Raw genomic sequence first — 22,739 nt, 5'->3', positions numbered from 1 at the left:
GCACTGCTGTAATTACAGCCTGACAGCCACATATCTTCTTCATCTTGAGGAATTAAGCTCAGAACGCATTGTGAGCAGTAAGAAGGGTGCATGGGCTTAGCGTCGCTCATGCTGGCACTATCTTCGCTGCCGTGAGGGCCATTGTCCCCAGATGAGATCAGGTCAATCTAGCAGCCCCTATCTCCCTCCTGCAGTGGGAGATCATCACTAACTGCAGCCACAGTGTGGCAGGGCATTGCCAACACCCTCCGCAGGCTGCAAGTGCCAGGGACACGCTCTCTGCAGCAGGAATGGGGACAAACTGGGTAAGCGGAGCTGAGACATGTCCCCCGCCAGCCCACCAGCCACCTTCCTGCTGCTGGGACCTCCAGCCAGCCCCTCTTTCCTGCTACCTGCTGCTTTGTGTAGAGCGGGCAGATCCAGCCCCTGCCCAGCCCCTGCTGCTGGCAGCCCCCCGGGAGCCACGGGGCTTGGGGAGTTAATTTATTAGTGGCCCACGTAGCCATTCATGCTGCTTTGTTACTCCTCCCTTAGCAAAACAGAGGGCTCCACAGATAATTAATAGACAGCATTGTTAATCCTGTTGGGAGATGATTAGCAATTAAAACTCCTAATTAAGTCTATGCATAATTCACTGAAATTACACTTTGTGTACGCAACGGGGAGGTTTCCTTTGCCTTCGACAAACACACTCTGGTACAGTCACTGCCACAGTCAGGATGCAGGCTGGCCAGCCATGGGGCAGGGGGAGACAGAGGTTGGGGTGCAGGATGAGACCCTGCCACCCACCTGCCAGGTGGCCCAGGTGACAGCAGATGTGGTTCCACGTGTGGCTCCCTCTCCTGGGCTCCATCCCACAGAGCAAACCCAGGCAGAGTGCAGGAAGGCTTCCATGCTCAGCACCAGTGGACTGACAGCAGTGGGGGCCAGCCCTGGGGAAGGGGCATCCCTGGATGGGGAAGGACCAGGGGTGTCCCTGCACAGGGAGCTACCATATCACAGGCTGCTTTCCCAGCCCAGACATCCCTTGGACTACGGCCAGGAGCAACCGAGGGAGCACAGCAGGAGGCTGGCAGGATCCTCGAAAGCCACAGGGACAGCTTTGGGAAGCTCCTGGCAACTGGGTGCTGCTGCCAACCTCAGCCTGCCTCCCCCAGCCCTGCAGCAGCAGCAGCAGTGTGGGCAGGGAGGCGGTGGCACGTGCCCCAGCCCCTGGATCAGCACTGGACCCATCTCTGCATCGTGTTCTACCTTCCTGATCAAGGTCATTCGGTACAGCCGCAATACCTGAGCAAACTACCTAAGCAGCTGGGGTGGAAGTTGGCCTGACCACTGAAGGTCAAGTGTGCACTTATGCATATTCAAAGCTGCCTGCAGGATCGATTGGGTTTTAATTGTTTTTCCTGGGGTTTTGGAAGGAAGTGCCAGGGGCATTGATCAGTCCCAGACAAGGCTGCTCACACTCCGGGGCTGGCAGGGACCGTCACTACTGCAGGCAGAGGGAAGTGCAGGCAGTGATGATGAAAGGATGAAGGCAGGGGAGAGGTCAGCCACCGCTGGCCGAGAGGAGGAGCCATTGCCGGGCTGCACTGGAAAATAAAGTTTTTTAATTAAAAGTGGCAATTCTGAGCCGCCTGCTGGCAGCAGCCACACAATCAAGAGCGAGGAGCTTTGCTGTTTAATATTTAAAGACAACGTTTAATCTTTAAACAGGAAAGTTCTTCTTCTGACTGTTAAAGCAAGGCAGAAAGCGCCAGTGGCTCCCCAATGCTGAGAGTACTCAGCCCGCAGGGGTGGCCACGGCCACTGGCTCACTGGAGCTGCTCGGACACTGGTGTCAGCCACTTTCCTACCAGCTCTGTGGCCACACAGCCACCGGCAGTGGCACAGACCCCTGTCCCATCAGTGCTTATCCCTATGGCAAACTGTGAAGAACTCTGAGATGCCCCTGGTTCACTTGCAAGGCAGAGGATTTCAAAAAATGCCATGAAACCTTTTCTGTGAGGAAATTGCACTACTTTGTCCCTTCCTCTGGTTCAGTCCTGGTGTTGCAGAGACTGGGTTGCTCCCTTTTAGGTCAGACACTGAAGCAGGGCCACGAGCTTGTGGTTTCCAATTTTTTTAAATCTGCATTTTAATGGATAAAAAATGCAGGCATCTTTTGAAAAAGATATTTTTAAATGGTCTGGCCAAAATTCTGATTTAGAGAGAAATTCAATGGTTCTGGTCTGCTCAAAACCACTCAAACAATGTTTACAGAATAATCTTCAAGCAGCTTGAATACAATTATTTCCATTCGTACCATCTCCTAGAAACGTTTTCCTTTTTTCCCTGATTTTGTTTGTAATTCTGTGAAGACTACATTTACCTCCCTGCCAAAGCTGCTCTGAAGTCAGATGATTATTAATTATATTTATTTGCTTATACGATCCCATAGGCATACGCAGCAGTTCACAGACAAATACCGCCCTGGGTCCCTGATGGAGGGATCTGGAATCAAAGGTAAGCAGATACTTCTGTGATAAATGTGAGCTAATAGCAGCAGGAGATTAGGAACATACTGTGTTTCTATGCATAGAACCAGCACCGTGGATAATCCACACCTTGTTAAACAAGTGCTGGTGTGGGGAGGTAGGTCATTAGGTAACCTGCACCTCACATATCCTGCAGAAAATCCAAAAACCAGAAGTGAGGATAAAACGCGGGGCATGGAGATGATGCATGCGCAGAATCACATCATCTGAAGCTGGCTTTATAACAGAGCAAAAAAGGTCTGAAACCAACCTCCTGTTGCACCAGGTCACAAACCTTCCCAGTAGCTATGACACATCTGCCTCAGATTGCAAAGAGCCTGAAACAAGAGCTCCGTGGCCTATTTCTGACAGCACAGGGGGACAAAAGACGGTCCCCTGCACTGGGACAGGAGCACACAGAGGGTGTACCAGCAAGGCTGGGCAGTCTCATGGTGCTGGTTGCTTGTGCAGTTTGGTGCTGAGTTTGGCCCACCTGCCCTTGCTGCAATCCCAGTGCACATCAGCACCCATCCCCAGGCAATGCTGGGGACAGCAAGGCAGCAGCACCAACACAGTTGGGTCCTGATGTGCTGCTCCCTGGAGTTTGTTTAGGCTGCACACCACAGATTGTAAGCAGCACAGCTGCAGAAAAGATGTTCCAGGGGGTCAGAAAATTCCCAGAACTGGAACTTGTCAAGCTGATGTATTGATCTAAGTGGACTGAATAATGCTCCATCATTTATTTATGGGGAAGTGCCCAGCACACTTCACAAAAACTGGTGTTCAGCAGTCACATTAAGGCAAAATTAAACACCCCACAGCATATGAACAGGCACCTGCTCAGAGGTAAGACTCAGGGAGCCCCACAAATCCTCCCCACATGCAGAGGAAGGAACAGAGCTGGTCCTCACAGAGCTGCCAGAGCTCTGTTAGGGCAATGCACTGATGTGGGCAGAGCGAGCCTTGTCCTTTCCACACATGTCGATGCTGTGACTTGCTGGCCAGCTCCTGGCCCCTCTGCCCTCCACTAGAGCTGCTGTCATTGCATCACCCTGGATGCTTTAGTTGAAGGGCAGGAGAGGAGCAGACCTTTGTGCTTTGCAATGGCATGAGTTCACAAACCAGGGCAGCAAGACCTGCCAGGACTGGCACAGAGTCTCCTGCCCTGACCAGTTGGGCAACTGTGTCATCTCATTTTACATGTCCTACCAAGAAGTTTTTTATGTTACATTCCATCTGCTAATTGTAATTTTAACACTAATAAAGACACTTCCAGGCAGGGATAAAGTATTTCCTTTCAGAAAAAATCCTCCCAGGAGCAAAGGGGCTCAAGTGGTCTGAGAAGATGCTGAAGGGTGGGTACTAGGGAATAAGAAAAGTGGTGGTTTTTGCTGAAAGCTTCTGTTAAGAATTTCAGAAAGACACCTGAAAAATACATGGTTTTAAATAGACAGAAAGAAGCTGTGAGAACTCCCAGTTGCCCTTAGCTTGGGCAAGCATCAGGTACCAGTTGTGCTCCCCTAGGATCAGGCTATGCACAGCTCCCTGCCGATTGAAGCTGAACCCCCTGACATTTCTGCAATGGAGAAAATGTCTTTGGAACAGCAAAAGCATCTTCCTCCTCCTGTCATGTCAACTGTTCACTGCATCCGCCCAAAATAAGCATTTCCTATCTAACTCCCCCTATTCCACTGCTGCCACAATGAGGTGTCAAGGTTTTATATTACCTCATGTGGTGGGAAGAAAAAAAGAGATCATGTCTATGACTAAGTGGGCTTTTAAACATAGCTTGAAATGTTTTTAGTGGCTATAAGGTTTTGGGGCTGGAGTATCTTGCAGGACATCCCTGAATAGCACTCAGGATACAGGAGGCTCCAGGGTGTTCCCATTTTAACTGCATGCCAGTCCAGGAATGGGAGGTGAACATTTCTTGTCAGGATTTCTTGCCATGCAAATTTACCAGCACAAGACGAGGCAAATGTAACACCACTGAGGGGCTGACCCCATGGCTAAGCCATTTAGTAGCAGGCTCCTGGAAAGGGCTGAATGCAATTAAAGAAGAGGCAGGTAATGAATAAGCAGCTTGGCAAGCCCCAGCTGACAACAGCAGAACTCCTCTGTTGCAGGGAAGGTGCAAAGGAAAGCTTGCCTGGCAGGATGGAGGCACGGAGCCTGGGATGGCTCCAGCAGTGCTGGAGCTTGCTACCCTCGCTGGCTGTCAGGAGGCAGGAGCTAAACCCAGGTGTAACATGTCCCTTTTAAGCAGTTTAGTCAGAAGTGCTGCCACATTCACAGCTTTTCAAGTATTTTTAAATCACTTACAAAAGCAGGATTAAATGATCAGGAATTCCATTTAATGGGACAAATAAAGAAATAACAATCTACTCCATCAGCCCTGTGAAAGGCAGGTTTGATTTAAGAAAAAAATAAATAAAAAAATAAGTATAAAAGAAGGAGAGAAAAAAGGAAAGGGAGGTGGAAAAAAAGGATAATGTGTGTTTACTCAAGCAAAGAAAAAAATATTTAAGTGATGTAGGGGAGAAGATTGCGGTAACTAGTGAAGAATAACATCGTCTGCTTTGCTGTCAAATCACACAAGAATTTCAGTAATAGATTCTCATTCTGACACTCAATTCAATTCGAAGGTGATCCTGCTTTATCCCAACACATCAAATATTAAACACTCGTATTAGCCAGGGTGCCGTCGCCTTTCCCGGCTTAGACGCGGCAGGAAGCTTTTCCCCCTACTTTCTCTCACTCGCTATAATATTCTCAATGTTATCTAAACATGCCTTCATACACTGGGGTTCCTTATCAATCCCATTTGGGGAGGGAGGGGGTTGTACTTAAAATGGTATTAGTTTGGGGGGCTTTTATTATTATTATTTCCAAAGCTTTTCAATTTTGTGTGGAAAAAGCTTAGAAAAAAGAGGTGGAGGGAGGGGAGGAGGCGAGAGAGGGAGAGGGAGCGCGGGAGCGAGAGAAAGTATAAAAAAGGGAAAAGCAGCCAGCAGCTCTTGTTTGACTGATGCCTTTCAACAAGGGCAGTCTAGCTTGTCAAAGCCTGGGCTCGAGATGAATTGGCATATCTATTCAGCCTGCCTCTGGATGTCATGCAATACAGTTTCATATTCCCAGATAAGGCACGATAAGCAATTGCTGCCCTGACACCAACTCCATCCATCCCTGCCTTTCTGTCCACACGTATTACAGATCTCTGCTGTGCCACTAATAAGAGGCATTTAATTTTTACAAACACAGTGGCACAAGAGAGGCCTACCAGGTACAGCATCAATACCACTCATGTTTGATTAGTTTTTCTTAGTGCACCAAAAACACTCATGAGTACTGTGCACAAAAACAACTGTGTACTGGGTGTACACAGTTGTAAATGTGTACAATGTGTCCTGAGTGCACAAAAACAACTTTTGCCCAACATAGCACACATGAACTTAAGCCTTGAATTAAACATCTGTGCCAATCATTACAGGTGACAAGAGCATTTTGTCCTTTGCGAAATATATCTGCAGTGCCACTGCAGGACATGGTTTGGCTGGGGTCTGAACATGGGAGGATGCTGGGGAAGAATTGAGCAGTGCCCTTTCCTAGGAAATGTCACTCTCCAGAGCACAAACCCTCTGAGAGCTGTGGAGGAAAGGACAGCAGCTGACACACTAAAAAAGAGGACACCATGCATGGGGTCTAGCCCCACTTAGGTGGAAGTAAGAGAAAACTGTAAATTCCGGCCAGTGAGATCTGGAAAAAATCCTCTCATGTTGCTGAAAAGGTGTTGGGGCCTTGTCTGGTACTCTGCCCTCTTCACACAATGGCTTTTCACAGAACAGTGCCACCCAGCCAGCTTTCCTTGCGTCCTGGATGCAGGGAGCCTTTGGCAAGCCCAGCTGGTGTCCACTTCAGTCCATTTGCAAAGCTGCTTGTTAGAACAGAAACAACTTTATGCCTCACGTCAAGGAGTAAATCAAACAAATAAAAAGATGAATGGTCTGTTTTTTGAAAGGTGAGCGCTGGGCACACAGGAGCTGACTGGCTCTGTCCACCTTTGGGAAATGCTTTACAGAGGGGAAGGTGCCCCCAGACCACAGGAGGATAGGTCAAGCTTAAGGGAAGGCAACAAGATGTCAGCGAAGATGCAGAGGATGCAGCACAACTATATGTGCTTTCTCCTTACTAAAATAAGCAGCCCATGCCATCAGAGCTCTGTCCATAGGAACTCTGCAAAAGAGAAACTGAGGCATACTATGATCTCTTGCCTTGCTCATTCCCGTTTAGATGCATTTGAGCAGCCACAGCCTGCTTGTGGTCCCAGCAATATCTCAACTCAGTCACAACTGTACAAATTCACTGCTAAAACTCCTCTGAACTTCAAGAGGGGCAGGGTGGACCCTGCAGCCACCAAGAGCCCCTCTCCAGGGTGCATCTGGATGCTGTGGTCCCATCAGGCAGCAGGAAGGTGTCCCTGCTGCCATGTGGGATTAGCATGTGCCCTGGTTTAGGCTGCAATAGAAACACGCTGGCATGCCTGACTCCAGGGTGTCAAAGTGCCAAGCGGTTTAGGCTTCACATTTCCCTGTGTTTGAACAAGAACAGTCTTTGCCTTGCTCCCAGGCTGCGGATTATCCTGGATAAAATGTTCTCGACTGCTGTGTGCTCTGCGGCTGGTGACACACTAGGTTAATGCCGCGGAGATCTGGGTCAAAGCCCTGGGTTTGGTCACAAGCAAAACAAAACTATAGGTCTGGGTTCCTGGAGGGCTGGAAAATAGAGCTGGGGTGTGCATAAGCCAACACCAGCCCAGGAGAGGGTACAAGCAGACCTGTAAACCACAGAAAGCTGCCCAATGATGGGGGCTGCTAGCAGGACCAGGCGGTCTGGGCTTGGGAGCAGAGCACTATAGCAGGAACTCAGGGACTGCTGCAGAGACAAGGGGCTGGAGGACACATGCCCAGTGCCCGTCCCAGTCTGGGACAAGTGGCAGGGCTGACTCCTCCTCATGTCCCTGCGTTCCTGGCAGCACTGCAGGGTGACAGACCCAAGCTGGGTTATTCTGATGTATGCAATTGGCTCCCAGCACTAAGATACACAAGCAGCTCCCGATTAGCGCCTGAAAGGCAGAGACACATGACGACATTGCAGGCAGCTTCCAGGGAGTACCTACACGTGGCTGATTTACCCTTCCAGCCCTGGAAGGACAGGCTCACATCCTGACATATCCCCCGACCACCCCAGCCCCTGTGGGGCCAATTCAAGCAGGAAAGCGGCGCTAAGCCTTTCCCCACCGCAGCTTTGTGGCCAGCAGAGCGGGAAGCTGGGTATGATACCGGGGAAAACCCGCAAGCACACTTCATGGATGATTCACCACAGGCACAGAAGCCTCTCCATACAGATAGGAATGGATTGGTCCTATTCTGGCTGCTCCTGGGGGTTCACAGGGAGGGAAAAGATGCCTGTAACTAATTGTGCTGGAAAACAGGCAAACATTGACACTGCCCCATAATCAGACCCAGTGTCAGCCCCTGTGTACATGAGGACAGAAACGAGTATGATGGGGCCCCAGCACATGCACCTTGCTGCAGAGCTGAGCTGTCTGGGCAGCTGCAAGGTGGATACATCTCACCCTCCTTGGATTTAAGTGGAGATTAACAACCACCACAGCGAGCTGCAGTTTTGCCATATTACAATAGGGTGGGTAACAGTATCCATCCATGACTCTTCTCTTTGCAGGGCCAGATGATGGTTGTGGTGCTTGGATACGTCCCACAGTCCCCCAAAAACACATCCCTTTAATCTAACCCCAAGCTTTTCCCAAGCAAAGCCAGCACTAGGCTTGCTGTCAAAACCTTCAAGCCTTTCAAAAGGGGTATTTTCCCCCCTCGATTTCTATCTTTACACACGCACACGCTCGCCTCTCCCTCGCTCACTGTTTAATTTCCGTGTGAGAGGGAAGCAGGTGCCCGTGCTCCCGTGAGCTCTCCCTTCTCTAGGTTTTTTTTCCCTTCTTGGATCCTGCCCCATTAGTTTAGTGCCCAGCCATCTGCGACGTCTCCTGTAATGCTGTCCCCCTTGTGTACCAGGGAGCTTTTCCATTAGCGCCTTTAATATTCTGACACCTTAGCACAGGCTGCTATTACATTCAAACACTGATCGCCCTGTGAAATTACATCGCAGGGCTTGCTAAAATGGAATTGTGTATAATCAGGCTCCTCCATGCACTGTCAGTCCCATCACAAATACAACGTAAAGCAGGCTTATGGATGGGCTTAGCAGCTGCTACAAGTGTATTTTTTTTTAATAGATGAAGTATCCCTTATTTAAAGCATTTCCTTAAGAAAAAAACCAAAAAACAAACCAACAGTGAAAGACAAATCAACAGCTGCTGCATTATGTTAACCATACCACTGGTCTCTTAAAACATGTTATTTAATAAGGTAGCTATCTGTTTATCTATAACTATATCAAACAGAGAAGGAGGGTGAGATAAAGACAGTTAAACAGACAGCCGAGGAGATATCTGCCACTGGGAAATAATAGCTAAATAAAAAGTACCATTATTTACTCCAGACTGGGGAGGAGGGAGAGCCAGCAATTTCCTCCCAGCGCTGCACAGCCTCTGGTTCATAGGGGCAGCCTGTGCCAGCCTGCACGTGCCCCAGCTCACCTGGCTACAGCCTGCTCATCTCCCACAGCCGCAGCAGATAAATCTGGAGGAAAAACCCCAACTTGGGACCTATGTACTGAGGCTGCAATGCAGGAAAGGCAAGAGAGGGCAGAAGAGCCGTTCTGCTGCCAGGAGCTGGCCTGGTGGGGCAGCCCCCACCTCCACACAGACTGAAAGCAGCTCAGACTAAGGCAAAATTAGCCACAGCAGAGAGTCTGGGTGCATTTCTGCAGGGAAGACTGTTTTTTGTGTGGCCAGCACACAAGGGACCAACTCCCCAGCTTTTTTTTTTTTTAAATTCCAGCTAAGGAAGTGATGGATTAGGACAAAAGTATTTCAGGGGGATGCAGGAACTGGCAGGGACACAGATGATGTGTTAAAGAAATGAGCTCCTGAGCTCCCCAGCTCAGAGTTCAAAACGCTGCCTCTTACCATGCCCTAAAGGTTATTCTGTCTGTCTGCTGTGAAATGCGACGGCACATCACCTGAAGGGAGATTTCCAGAGGCGCTGTGACCCTTCTGCTATCTCCTCCGAGAAGCCTCTGCAGGAATGATGAGATTGTAGCTCATTTCCACACACCTTGAAAGAGCCAGGCTGGATCAAACGTGCTGAAAGCAGAAGCAACACATCCCTGGGACTCATCCTTGCCTCCTGGCAGGGAGTGTGCTCTTGCTGTAACGGGCTGGGAAACTGTGTTCACCCCACTGAAAGACCAATGCTCTGACATTACCTTTCATCCTAAGCCAGGACGGAAAAGCCAAAATATTGTCTTGTTTCACTGTGCGGGAACAGTTATGCTTGATACCACAAAGTACAAGCCAGTGACAGAACTGTTGCCCTTTGGAAAGGAACAATCTATTCCTGTGCAAAACACTGCTGTGACATTTTGACTCCAGTTTTTCCAGTGCAAAACAAAGCCATTTGTCCAGAGCAGACACACTGCTCTGTTGCACCACACACAGCATGTTTCAGCATATGGTGCTCTGGACACCTCTGGTGATGGTTCAGCTGCTGTGCACAAACATGCCAGATGGGGAGGATGGGACCACAGAGGGCAGAGACCCACGGACAGGTTACCAAGAGAAAAGGACAGGGAAGGTGATATCCAACTGCACGTCCATTCACACTGCAGGTGCCAGACAAGGCTATTCAACTGTCTGGTTTCCAAGACTTGTCATTGCCAAGGGTAGGTGCTTGCAAGGTGGCAGCAAGGGAGGGATGCTGGGTGACCAGCAGCTTCGCATCTTAGTTTCATAATGTGTTTGTAAAACCCAGACCCTGAAGGATGGGAAAAAAATCAGAGTGATCCTGCAGGACCTTCTCACCACTTCTATGCACCTGCCCGCATGTCTTATCACCCACCTCTCCCACTCACATCCTACAACTCCTTCCATTCTCATGTCCACCAGGTCATGTCTTCTTGGGACAGACACATGACTTTCTCTAAAACACCTATGGCACAATCCAGAGAAACTGGCCCATACACAGAAGATCAGAGCAGCATGGAGATACCCGCCCTGCTCCTTCTCACCTTGTCCTCCCAGACAGCAAACTCGAAGGAGCAAACACAAGTTTTCATTGCAGAGCAACAAGCTAACAGAGCTGCTGGAGCCTCTGAGTGCTACTGCTCTGCAAGAATTGAAAAAAAAAAAAGAATTTCTCTGCACTCCCACAAGATGCAGAGCTGCTCAACTGAGAGGCAGCTGGAAGAATGAGAGAAAAGCAAGAAATACAATGCACGAGGCATCAGGGAAAAGATCAATAAAGATTACTAGGGCAGCAGCCCATCCCCTGCCCGCGCTGGAGGCTCTCATGGCTGCAGTGAAAGAACACCAAGGAAAGCTAACAAGGTGTTGCTGTGCCAGTGCCTAGGGATGATACCTGTCTAATCAAAGGTAGAGTTTACACTGGATCATCTAAGCAGCAGCTCTTCCTCATGATTATTGACTCAGGTCAGGGTTAAGACTGAGGAGGTTAAAGCAGAGGCGCATCTAAGAGCTATGATGGATGCAAACACCAGGCAAACAGCCCAGCCAGCAGAGCCTGCTGGGGAAGCAGCAGCAAAATTGAGGCTCCCCAATTTCAGTGGAAGAACAAACAGAAGTAGATGGTCTGAGGGGCTGGACAGCACATCATGAGAGAATCAATTTGGAGAGAGGTTATGAAAGCAGAGAATAAAGGGACCTGCAAGGAGAACATGAGATGAGGTTATTAAAGGAGGCATGGGGGGATGAACCACAGCAGCTACGGCCAGGCAGGAGTTTGAGGCAGGACTGGCTGGACTGGGGCTGGACTGGAAAGAGGGCACCAGCACCATGCTCAGTCCTGAGAAGGTGACAGAGGAGATTATGTTACAGTTGACAGAAATAAAGGGCTTTGGGTTCTCAAGGCCTCAATGCATGTCTTCCAAGGGAGCTTAAGGCACCTCCACAGCTCTTTGGTGCTACCAGGCTTCACCGACCTCCCCCCAGGCTGGGTTCCTGTAAGGACACAGAGAGCCACCATCTCCTCTTGCATCCAGCCAAGCAGGGTCTCCTTACTAGGCAAGCTGGGACACCTTCAGGTTATGGCTTTTAACTGTGTCTGTAATGCTCCTGTAAGGCACTGGGAAGGGCTGTGACACCCAGACACATGGATGTCCCTGTGTTCTGCTCCCTGTGGAAGGAGCATCACTGCTTGCCACTGCTGAGGCCCAGATTCTGTGGCTTGGCTGGCACTTCCCTGCCAGTGAGCCTGGGAAACACTATTAGGATTTGCCTAATTGCTGCCTGCTGATGATACGAGCCCTGAGGAGCAGATCCCAGGAGCTCTGCAAAGTGGAGTTATTACTAAGTGTGTGTAGCAGAGGGATGGTCCCCACACAGCTACGGTACAAGTACTGAGCTGTGGGGTCATGGAATGCTCATCCCACCCCCTCAGAATCCTTCAGCTGCCCTCTGAACCCGTTCCTAACCTACGTGTGCTGTCTCAGCTCTAGCTGTGGCTGGTGGAAAGACGAAGAGCAAGTAGGAACAAATGTCCCCAGAGAAGAGCTGGTCTGCAGCTGAGGGTTGGAGGGCTGAGATGTGATGAGGAGGTCCATGGGCTGTCCAGAAAGCACTTGGCTGTGGACCACTTGGCTTTCCCAATGCAGAACCAAGGCAGGCAGCCTGCCCGCTGCCAATGTGCCAGCAAAGAGTGAGAGGCTGGTGGAACAAGGTGTCCCAATTAGCTCTCCACTAATCTAATTAGACTTCCGTGGGGAGGACTAGAGCTGGCGAAATGACACGGCTGCCTCCCTGACCAGACACTCAACCTTTCCCGCCTGCAGCATTTTATTTTTCAGATTTTTAATTCGCAGCACCTTTTTTTGTCTGGCTCAGCAGAACCTGCCCTGCTTTGGGTCCTATTGCTCTTCACCAGCAAAGCATAATTACATGTGTACATAAACAGGCATTCAGTGATCACACACAGCATCTCAACTCTCTGCTCTGGTGTCAGGGAACAGCTGCTGGGGTTGCAAATCAGAGTTGTAAGGAGACATGGGGCACCAGCAGGCAGAGCCGATCAGGACGACATGGCAGAGCACACCAGGTCCCTCTTACTCCTTCCCTGAATGACAGCAAGGCATGCAAGCATGCCTGCCCTCCCCACTGCTGCCCTGCACCACCCCAGAGAGCTGGCAAACAAGCTTCAAACCAGAGCGCTCCTTGTAATCGGAGTCAGTCAGTGTGTGTGTTACGCTTGAGTTGATGGCTGGTGTTAAATTCAATGCCTTGAGTATTGATTTCCTTGCACATCCCGGACTTTGTTAAAGGGTTAGCCGTGAACTGAGATCAAAGGGAGGTTAACTCGTTTCTCATAAGTGGTAAAGCAGACCTCTAGCAAACCCGGGCGCTGGGCCTCCTCCGCAGAGGATGCTCCATGCATGTTGTTAGCTACCCCAGCTGCCTCGAAAGCCAGATAAAGTCACAAAGCTGCCTCAAAGCAGGGAATAAAAATGATCCCAACAACTCCCCATGGACCCCCAAGCTATTATGAGTGCACAATTGGGACAGGCAGCGTGGGTTAGCACTTCTCCCCAAGCTGTCCCCCACCACAGGGAGTTGCTCCCCTTGCTTGGCCACAGGAAAAAGGGGGGAAGCAAGTCTTTGCTAGCTGCACCCCCAAAGAGGTTGCCCCTGGGGTGCTCAAGAGAGGGACAGAGCTCTCCCCAGGAAGACTGGGGTGTTGTGGAGCTATGGGTGGTAGAGAGGGAAGGCAATGTGCTGCTCCCCAAAGGATCACCTTCATAGGGACATGGCACCCTCCATGCCATGGCCAGGTGTAGAGGACAGCTTGAGGCAACACTGCCATCAGCACCATCTCAATCTGGGTGGACACATGCCATTTACTTTACTCTTGGCTTTCCCTGCCCCACATACAGAAATTTTGGCCCTGACAACACCAAAATCAGCAGGCTTTGCCAAGGCAGTAAGAGTTAAGTGCACAAACAACATGACACTAACAAGCTTTACCTTTGTAATTTTTAAGGGATGGAGGCAGGGAAAGAGGTGTAGGAGACAATCTGAAATTGTTATCAGTAGTATTAATGAATGCCCAGAGGCACTGAGCAAGAAGCATCCATTTCAGATGAACATCTGTCAACAGTAAGTGGTAAAATTTCAAAAGTAGCTAAGGTACTTCAAAGCCCAGATTGCACCAGCTTCCCAGGAGGCTTAAGCACCCAAGTAATTTCTAACAGCAGGGCCCTTGGCCCCTAAGTCATCTGGGCACCAATGCTATTTCTCAACACCTCTACTCCAATATCTACTTGCAGCACAGTACAGCTGTCCAGCAGCCACGTTTTTCTTCAAACAGATTCACTGGGTTACACTGGCACTGTACTTTCCACACCAGGGTGGCACCATGTCCAGTCCCTACCTATCCCAGGAGCCAGGCAGCTTCAGCTGCAGAAATTACAGTACACTCTGCCCCCACACCCCTAAAAATCCCAACCCAAATCACCCAGCAATGCTGGTGGCATAATTCCCCATGTCCTGCAGCATTAGTAGGAAAGAGGGACCCATCACAGCCCATCTTGGGGATGAAATCCTCAGTGGGAGCTTTATTCCTCAGCACCTGTAGTCACACTTAACTTTGAGATCCTCTCTATGGTGCTAGACAGGTACTCCCCCACCTCTTCTCCCCTCTCCCAAACTCCTGCCACCCAGCACTGCCCCAGCAACCAATTTGTTTTTAAGTGAAAGGTTTATACAAAGTGCTTAGGGAATATCTGTGCAGTGCCCTGCATACCAAGTGCTGAAGATTTCACTTAAACTCTCAGCATCTGTGTATCTCAACTAAATTAAGCTATTTGCTATAAAAGAGCACAATGACAGTAATGGAATAATAACAGCATTAATAAAACACAACAATCCTCGAATGAGAAGTGGACGCATCAGCTAGCTTCAACCAAGAGAAGAAGGCTATTTTAAAATCACACACAAAAACCATCTGGGGGTGGAGAAAACCAACAAAAGCTCTGAAACTCAGAGGTCAGACTGAAATTATGTTTTTAACCTCAAAAGAAAGATGCTTGCCAGAGTCTTCCCAGCCAGAGAGCTCCCACGCCAATTGGAAATTAATTTCCACAGCTCCCAGCAAAACCAGGGCTTAAAATGGGTATGTTGGCTCCACAAAAGTGGGGTGGGAGCACTCCTTGGGGGGCAGGGCACAGAATTGAAAGCCCAAAATAGAAATGATCCCTCAACCATCAGCAAGGTTTGGTTCTGGGGACAGACGCATTGGAGCAGGGGGCAATGCTGCGTTGAACATGTGAATGCTGAGCTAGAGACCAGGGCCAGATGCTGGTACATCATTATGCAAACATCCAGATGTCTCAAGCTCACCATACTGCCATTCCCCTTTTGGTTGGAAAAGTCGCCTTCACTCCATCCACAAATTCTTCCTCCTTCCTTTGTTTTGCGTGAGGCCAAGATTAAACACAGCTCCATCAGTTTCAAAGTCACCTACACACTGTCTGTTGCAAAGATATAATAGCCCTGGGACCTGCAGTAGAGTTGGGGACAGATTCACCTGAGACAAAATTACAGCTCTGCCCCCTTTATAGGATGAGATTTAGCACATGGTAATGATAAGAGCAATTAGTGTGCATTAAACATGACATGCTGTATCTCTGAGGTCTCGCCACAGCCCCATCCTGTCCAGGGCAAGACCCCAGACTATCGCTTGCCCTGTGGGGGACTGGGAGGGTGGGTGACCCTGGGAAGGGGAGGAGATGAAGGAAAAGGAGACCTCTGTGTTCACCACCAGCTTATCAACCCCCATGTTGAGAAGTAGCAGGTTTGTGCCAGCAGCAGGCAGGGTCTTCGTGTTTCTCTTGCAGGTACATTTCTCTAGCCCAGGCTTTGCCCGGCAGGCAGCAAGAGCTGAGTCCCTTTGCTGCCCAGGCTCCAGTTTAGCTGGCTGCCTCTGCAGAGGGTACATGAGAGCTGCTCCTCTCCTCACCCAGCTGCCCAAAGCCCATGTGCAGATCCCCTCGAGGATAATGTGGCAGACATATGTCACCTCTTCTCACTGACATGGAAGCAAACATGACCCAGGTCACCATTGTGCAGGTGAGCTCACCACTGCCTACCCTTCCTCTGTGGCACAGCCCAAGCCACACAGAGGCAACTGAGTTATCCAAACTTCAAAGAATGCATTTAGGCAGGAGGTGGGGAGCAGCTGGCTGGCTTTCCCACAGCACAGTGAATACCATCTTCGGGTCCACTTGCCTTGTAAAAAGGAGCCAGGAGAGACCAACAGGCCACTGGTATAGCAGTATATATATATAGCCTGGCCCATAGTGCCAGGCACACGTGCTGCAAGATGGCTGGAAGAGTTCTGGGTACAGGTCCATAACACACATCCTCCTGCCAGTCCCGTGAGCAAACAGGTTCAACTCAACTGACTAATCTCCTCCTCCAGGCGATCCTCCAAACTTGCACCTTTCTAAACTCCTATGGAGAAAATGCCAAAGCAGCAGTTGCCCAACACTTAAACAGGCTGCAAGTTTCTTTGTTTTCATTACAAATTCCAATCCTGATGCCTTTTTTTTTTAGCCATTTCTGCTCTGCCCCCCGGAGGTGCTGCTGTGATTGAATGAAACACGACCCCAGGCTCCAATAAGTGTATTTCAATTACATCTGTCACCATGTAACTATGTAATGATATATCATGTGATATTAAATCCATGGTAATCATATCAGCGATTTTTTTAATAGTGCACTAATCACATTATTACATCTCAATAATTAACAACAGAAGGCCTAAAAATCCTGGATACAAACCAGAAAGCTCAGAGGGTCCCCAGCTCCTGCTTGGGAGAGCCCTAGAGGAGAGCAGCAGGGCAAGGTGCTGCCAGGTGGGCATGGCACAAGGAGCAAGGGCACAGGAGTTTGGCACTGGCACTGCAATGCAGAGCATCCAGGTGACACCAGATTCTTTCCCAGTCCCAGACTAAAGGAGAAGCAAGTATTTTGGAGCTGGGAAGAGGTACTTGTACATTCCATCTTGCCCAGCATTGCTCCCTTCTCTTCTGCTACTCCTGCACTGCCACTTTTCCTCCAGCAAACTAGCTCCTCTGCTCTGGTAAGTGCCTTGTGAAGGTGTCATCCTGAGGCAGACAAGCACTGCTGGTGCCCCACTGCAGAGGGAAGGGCAGTGTTTTGAAAAGCAAGGATATCCTACCAACACATCTTTACCAGGCTGCTGGAAAAATGACCTCATTTTCCTTCTCCCCTTGCACCAGCTTGTGACGTGATTGAGAGAGCCCCACTTCACAGAGTCACTGGAAGGCTTGAAGTCACTGTGATTTTTTTCAGCCAAACAAATCTGTTAGCTTAAAACTGGAAACCGGTGAGAGGCCTTTGGAGGGACAGTGGTCCTCTGGCTCACCACCTCCACCCAAGCTCTCGCTTGCATGGCTGAAGCAAACTGGGGCTGGGATCCAAAGCACTGACTGACATGCACATCCCCTTGTGGGGAAGGGAGATACCCAGAGGCACTGGCTGCTTCCCCCAGCTCCAAGCTGTATTTTACTCCTTGCAGGATGAGGGCGAAGGCGGCAGCTGGCACAGAGTGCCAGAGTGTGAGGAGTCCTGTGCCGCACTGTCCCTGGCTGTGACAGAGCTTTCTTCCAGTTGCAGCCTGGTTAATCTAGCAGTTTCCACATCACAAGCTGATCTGAAGAGAGCCTCATTACCTGCCTTAAAGTTCCAGCCAAGCACTTATCTCTTAAAGACAGAATTTAAGAAATATTTGACTGATCATTTCTCTCCTCATTTAGTTTGGCTGCTCTGAACCAATTCAACCTGTGAAGTTGAAATAGTGAGAACAGGAGGAAAAGTGTGGGCAGGCAGTCACACCACACACCATATCCTAGCTCCCCTGCCAGCTCTTCCCAAAGGGTCACATTCTCGCTCAGCCTGATTGACACAGCCTCTCCTGTGCCAGGAGTGGCCATGGAGCATTTCCCAACACTAAAGGGAAGACATCTCTTCCTCCCCACCCACAATGGGACAGGCATTTGGGGGATCATTAAATCCCTGGCATCCAGACCATACCTTTATGCATGCTTGGAAATGCCAAGTGCATCAATCCCAGACCTGGGAGAAAAGGATGGAGAGAGGGATGAGCCTGGATTGACAGCATCACCATCCCCACATCTTCAACTGACCCAGGACAGGATATTCCTGTGTTCTTAATCTCCTTGTATGCCTTCCTGCTATCCCACTTTTCAACTCCACAGCCATGCCACACAGGCAGCAAAGGTGTCACACAGGCAGCAATGTCCTGCTCTCTCCCCATGGGAACCAGAGCCTGCAGAGGGGCTGGGGGGACGGTCACAGGGAGGTGAAGGGGCTTCCAGGACCAAATGGGAATTGCAGCAGCAAGCAAAGAAGCCCTGCTAGTCATGTAGGGGTGATCCTGCCAAGAGCAGGCAAGACAAATGGACAGACACCTTCCTGGCCAAGGCAGTGCATTTGGACTTTCTCTCCTTCCCTCATCTCTCTTCTTTTTTTTTTTCTTTTAATTTTGTCTTGGAAGCCACGATCCTTTAAAGATGTGCACGTCTCATTAGCTCTACCTTGACAATCATTACCGTTCCTGCCAAGGCAGGAGCAGAGCTTAGCCTGAGCGCGGGGGAGTCCATTACCTTGTAGTTAAAGGGACATTGTCAACTCTGGGCTGCCTGGTGGTCTGACTCCCCCTTGGAGCTGCTGTTCACCCTCCTCTACTGAGCAATAACCCCCTGCTCAACCCAGGCAAGATGCAAACCTTGCAGTGATGGGTAGTTCTGCAACCACCACCAGGCACTTGCTGCTCCCTTGGATAGGGGCTTGCAGGGCCAAGTCCATGCCCACAGCCTCTGGGGTGAGGGGCACTGAAGAACCCAAACCTGCCCAACACATTGCACATGGCCTTCACACTGCCACATCTCACTTCAGCAAATGCATGCTCTTGGGTGGGACCACAAGACCGAAGTCCAGCCATGACCAAGCAGTGAGCCCAAAATATCCACAGAGGTCATAGCAGAGGCTTGAGTAAGGATTCCCATGAGGGACTCTGGGACAAGGACATAGTCCCCACATATGAATGCCTGGTAGCATAACTTTAGTGAGCTCTGTCCTTGTTTCAAAATGCAACATAACCTACACCTATGAGTCTGTCCCTAGCTTTTCTGGCTCTGCAGGGTGCAGTGTGGGCCACCACATACCCAAAGGTGGGGATGAGGAAGGGTTCAAGTGGGTGAGCATGCAGTGATGGGTGATCCCAGGAAAGAACCCTACTCACTAAAGATGCTGTCCAGAGAGTCCTGTTTTGGCCCAAAGCTGGGGGCTGTTACTCTTCGTGGCTGTTCCCAGAGCCTACTTTGCCCCACTCCAAGGTTGATAACAGGGAATCTGGCCCATATTAAGAAAGGGGAGGACCCTCAGAAGATTTCAGGGCAAAGACCCCCAAAGCAACTTTTGATGAAATACCTCTTGCTTTCTTCCAGCTCCACAAGAGCTTTGAAGCCTGGTGCAGACCCCAGGAGGTAAACATGGCATGGTGCAGCCCTATAGAGATGATCCTGCTTCTTTGTGCCTTGCAGGATGGGAGCTCTGCTGCAGCCACACTAACTCCTAACTGCTCTCTGCAAAGCCACAGCAAGAGACAATAACGCACGGCCACGGCTCTGAGCCACACTCCAAGAAGGATCCTACCTCCACACAAGGCTGTCCAAGAACTTGACAGGACTCTGTTTGAAAAAGATGTTGAAAGAAATGATCTCTTTAAGTGCAATGGGAGATATTTGTCTCTGATTTACCCTTGGCTTTTTGCTCTGGTTCAGGTAGGAGCGGTGTGGGATGGCTGGCAGATCTGAGAGCATGGCACGCCCCAGCGGGCAAAGCGAGCAGTGCGGAGGAAGGCGCGAGTCAGTTTGGAGTGCTCCCCATTTATCAAACTCACGCAGCCCGCCAGCAGAGCGAGTCTTTCCATCATTACAGCTCTCAAAATCCGATTCATACCACTAATCCTGCCTTCATTCTCCCAGATTAATAACATCTCTTTCAACCTTCACAGTGTGATAAATAGACAAAGAGAGAACAAAAGGAGAAACAGAAGTGAGAGAAAGAGCCAGAGCAACTCCACATAATAAAGAGAACCAAGAAAGGGGAAAGGAAAAAAAAGGGAAAAGAAAAGGGAAAGAAAGGAGCCGGCACACTTGACTCTGCCATTTACTTTAGCAGATTCTCCCCAAGAGCACCCTGCGATCCTTAAAGAATGTAAAACATTGCTCAAAGGAAAGGCTCGTTAGCAACCCTGACCAGCCCAGGTTTGCTGGAAATCTTTTCACTTCCAACCTCCACTCAGGTCAGCACTGAAAATGAGTTTGTTGGTTTCTTGTCCTGCTCCTCCCCAGACTCCCGCAGAGTCAAAGCCTCCAACACACGCTTGCTTTCTCCTTTACTTAAGGCAACAGCTTCTCGGAGGGGAACAGGAGGCCTTGGATGGTGTCTGCTCCAGGGGGGTCCCAGCAGCTCAGCAAGCCCAAAACAGGCGGGCAGAGCAGCAAGCAGCTGACACAAGGGCTGTCCCAGAAGCCAGGATGGTGCACTGAGTTTGGGATGGGAATGAAGAGCAAAACCATGACAACAGCAGAGCAGATGTGGAGCCCCATGCCATGAGTCTGGCTGGAGGGCCAGAGGAGAGGAGAAGCCTGCATTAATAGAGTGGAAATGCAGTGGGAATGCTGCAAGCCCCAGCTCCCCGGGCTCACTTCTCTGCCTTGTCCCCTGGGAGGGAGCCCCTATTCCTGCCTGTCTTGCACAGCCCAAATGCAGTGGGCCACTGGAGTCCCAGTGATCATTGTGGAGCTGCAGTCCCCCCTTTATGCTCATGGAGCCATGCCTACTCCAAGCAAGGGAGTGGCACTCACAGGTACCCCATTCCCAGCACTGTTCTACTCTTACTTGCTCAGAATCAACTGAGTCCCAGGAAATGCTGATCCTATAGCCCAGGACCCCAGAAAACCAAACCCACTGGCCCTGAGGTGCACGGATGGAAACATTTAGCTATTTCCCACCCACAGCCTTCACCAGAGCTGTGCTGTTTGGCTTTTTCACTCTGCCACGCTGTATTGAACACTCCATACACTCTCAAAGATATTTTAATAATTAAATGTTTATTGGAACATTTTCCCCACACTACTTCCACATTTGCCTGATTTTCTTTCCAGTGAGTGACTTCCCTTGGTTCAGTCCTTCCACAGGATGCACACCTGCAAAACATTTCCTCTGCTTTCCCTATAAGGAGTATCCATCTCCCTTGCAGCCCTTCCTTGTGGACTCCTGGCAGGTGCTGTGTATACTGAACACCACCATGCCAAGCCCAGATGAACAGCTCAGGCAGAGCTCTGGATTTCTGGCCAGGATGGTGCTCTATTATGGCACTCTCAGCCCCCGTGCAGAGGCTGGCCTAGCTTGTTTTTTTCCTCTCTTCTTTTATACTGTTCCATATTACTCCAGGCTTTGAAGTACAGAGAAAAGCAACACTCAATGTGCCTTTTTTTTTTCTCCTTAAACCTACCTTTATCATAGCAAATCTTTTCCTTCTCTGCTGTGTCGCTGGAGATAGATATCAAGCAAAAAAAATGTCTCCCCTTCTAACAATGGGTTTCCCTTCCCTTCTGAACTTCAAATAGAAAACTCTTATCTACAGCCACAGTTGACCAGAAGAAGAAAAGAAATGAAAACAGACATATGAACTGAACCCAGGCTCTCTTTCTATTCACTCAGAAAAGCTGTGCTGGGCTCTTCACACAGGGATGCTCTGAACATGTTTATAGCAAGTATTTACTCACTTCACTAGCTATCCACCCACCACAGAAACCCACCTTTCCTCAAGAACAATTCTCTTCTGCTCCATGTACCCTTTTCAGTCTCTTCTTTGCCTAGCAAATTCCATGCACCTGGGCCATCCAGCACGACAACACCTACACCTAAAGCTGGGGACAGCAAGGGGTCTTCAAACTCAGCTAAGAGTAACTGCAGCAATGCCCCTGGCACACAGAAGGCAGCACTCCTGTATAGTGCAAGTTCATTAAATGACAGGTTAGACCTTTCTGGCTGTACTTGCACAAGATGCCTTGCACAGGCTGAGATCAGGCTTTTTCAGCCACCCATGACCAACCCACACACCCCCACAGTAGTACCCACGTGCCACTGCTGGCACCTGCCAGTTCCTCTTTGTGTTTTAACATCTCCCTTTGAACAATCTTCTTGCCTGTGATGGAGCTGCTCCAAGGAGAAACATATGGAACCACAGAACTTCTTTTCCTTCCCCACTTTGGACCCTGGGTGCAGACCTCTCCTGTCCTGGCTTTCCTCCCCTTCAGCAGCTTGATCTCCGGAGAGGCACTGCCAGGTCCCAAGCTGGGTTGAATACCCACATACTGAGACTCACTGAGGTCCAGCTGTTGTCAAACCAGCTTTGCTCTCTGCCCAGTTAACAGAAGTTAAAATGTGAGCACTGTGCTTGACAGATAGCGTTTCTCCCAAGTCAGAGTGCTGGGACCAACAGACACAGCATGAAAGATAAGGAGGCAGGCACTACTGCTTTCCCCACCTCCCAGTGTGTCCTGCTGGGCTACATGTGCTTCTTGAACCATTCCTGCTTTCAGCCTTGACAACCTTGTTACACAAGTCTTGGGGAACCTGGCCTTACAGCCCTGGAACACCTCCTGGCTACAGCCACAGAGCTCCTGTTTCTTTTTACCCTCTCAAACCCATCCTGAGCTCAGTCACAAATTTATCCACAGGAGACTGCTGTACAAACTGTCCTCCTCACCACACATGGCACCATGGGCTCTGTCACCAGAGATGGACACAGCTACTGCCACGTGTTATCCCCCAGCCTGCCAGGGGGACCAGGGTCAAAGAGACTTGTTGCTGGAACTGGAGTCAAATTCCCAAATCAATTGGGGTGGAGGGCTGAGAACTTTCCAGATAATTTTCCATTAGAAATAAGAAGCTTCCTT

At 49.8% G+C, this 22,739-nt stretch overlaps 1 protein-coding gene across 2 annotated transcripts in view; it reads right to left on the bottom strand.

Moving 5' to 3' along the window:
* The window catches only part of ERI3 (ERI1 exoribonuclease family member 3), a 129,762-nt gene that overhangs the window by 37,089 nt on the left and 69,934 nt on the right, over positions 1 to 22,739 (bottom strand). The window lies entirely within an intron of this gene.

Source organism: Lichenostomus cassidix, chromosome 8, assembly GCF_008360975.1.
Source record: "Lichenostomus cassidix isolate B80296 chromosome 8, HeHo_3.0, whole genome shotgun sequence".
NCBI lineage: Eukaryota > Metazoa > Chordata > Aves > Passeriformes > Meliphagidae > Lichenostomus > Lichenostomus cassidix.
This window is presented reverse-complemented; position numbering and strand designations above follow the sequence as displayed.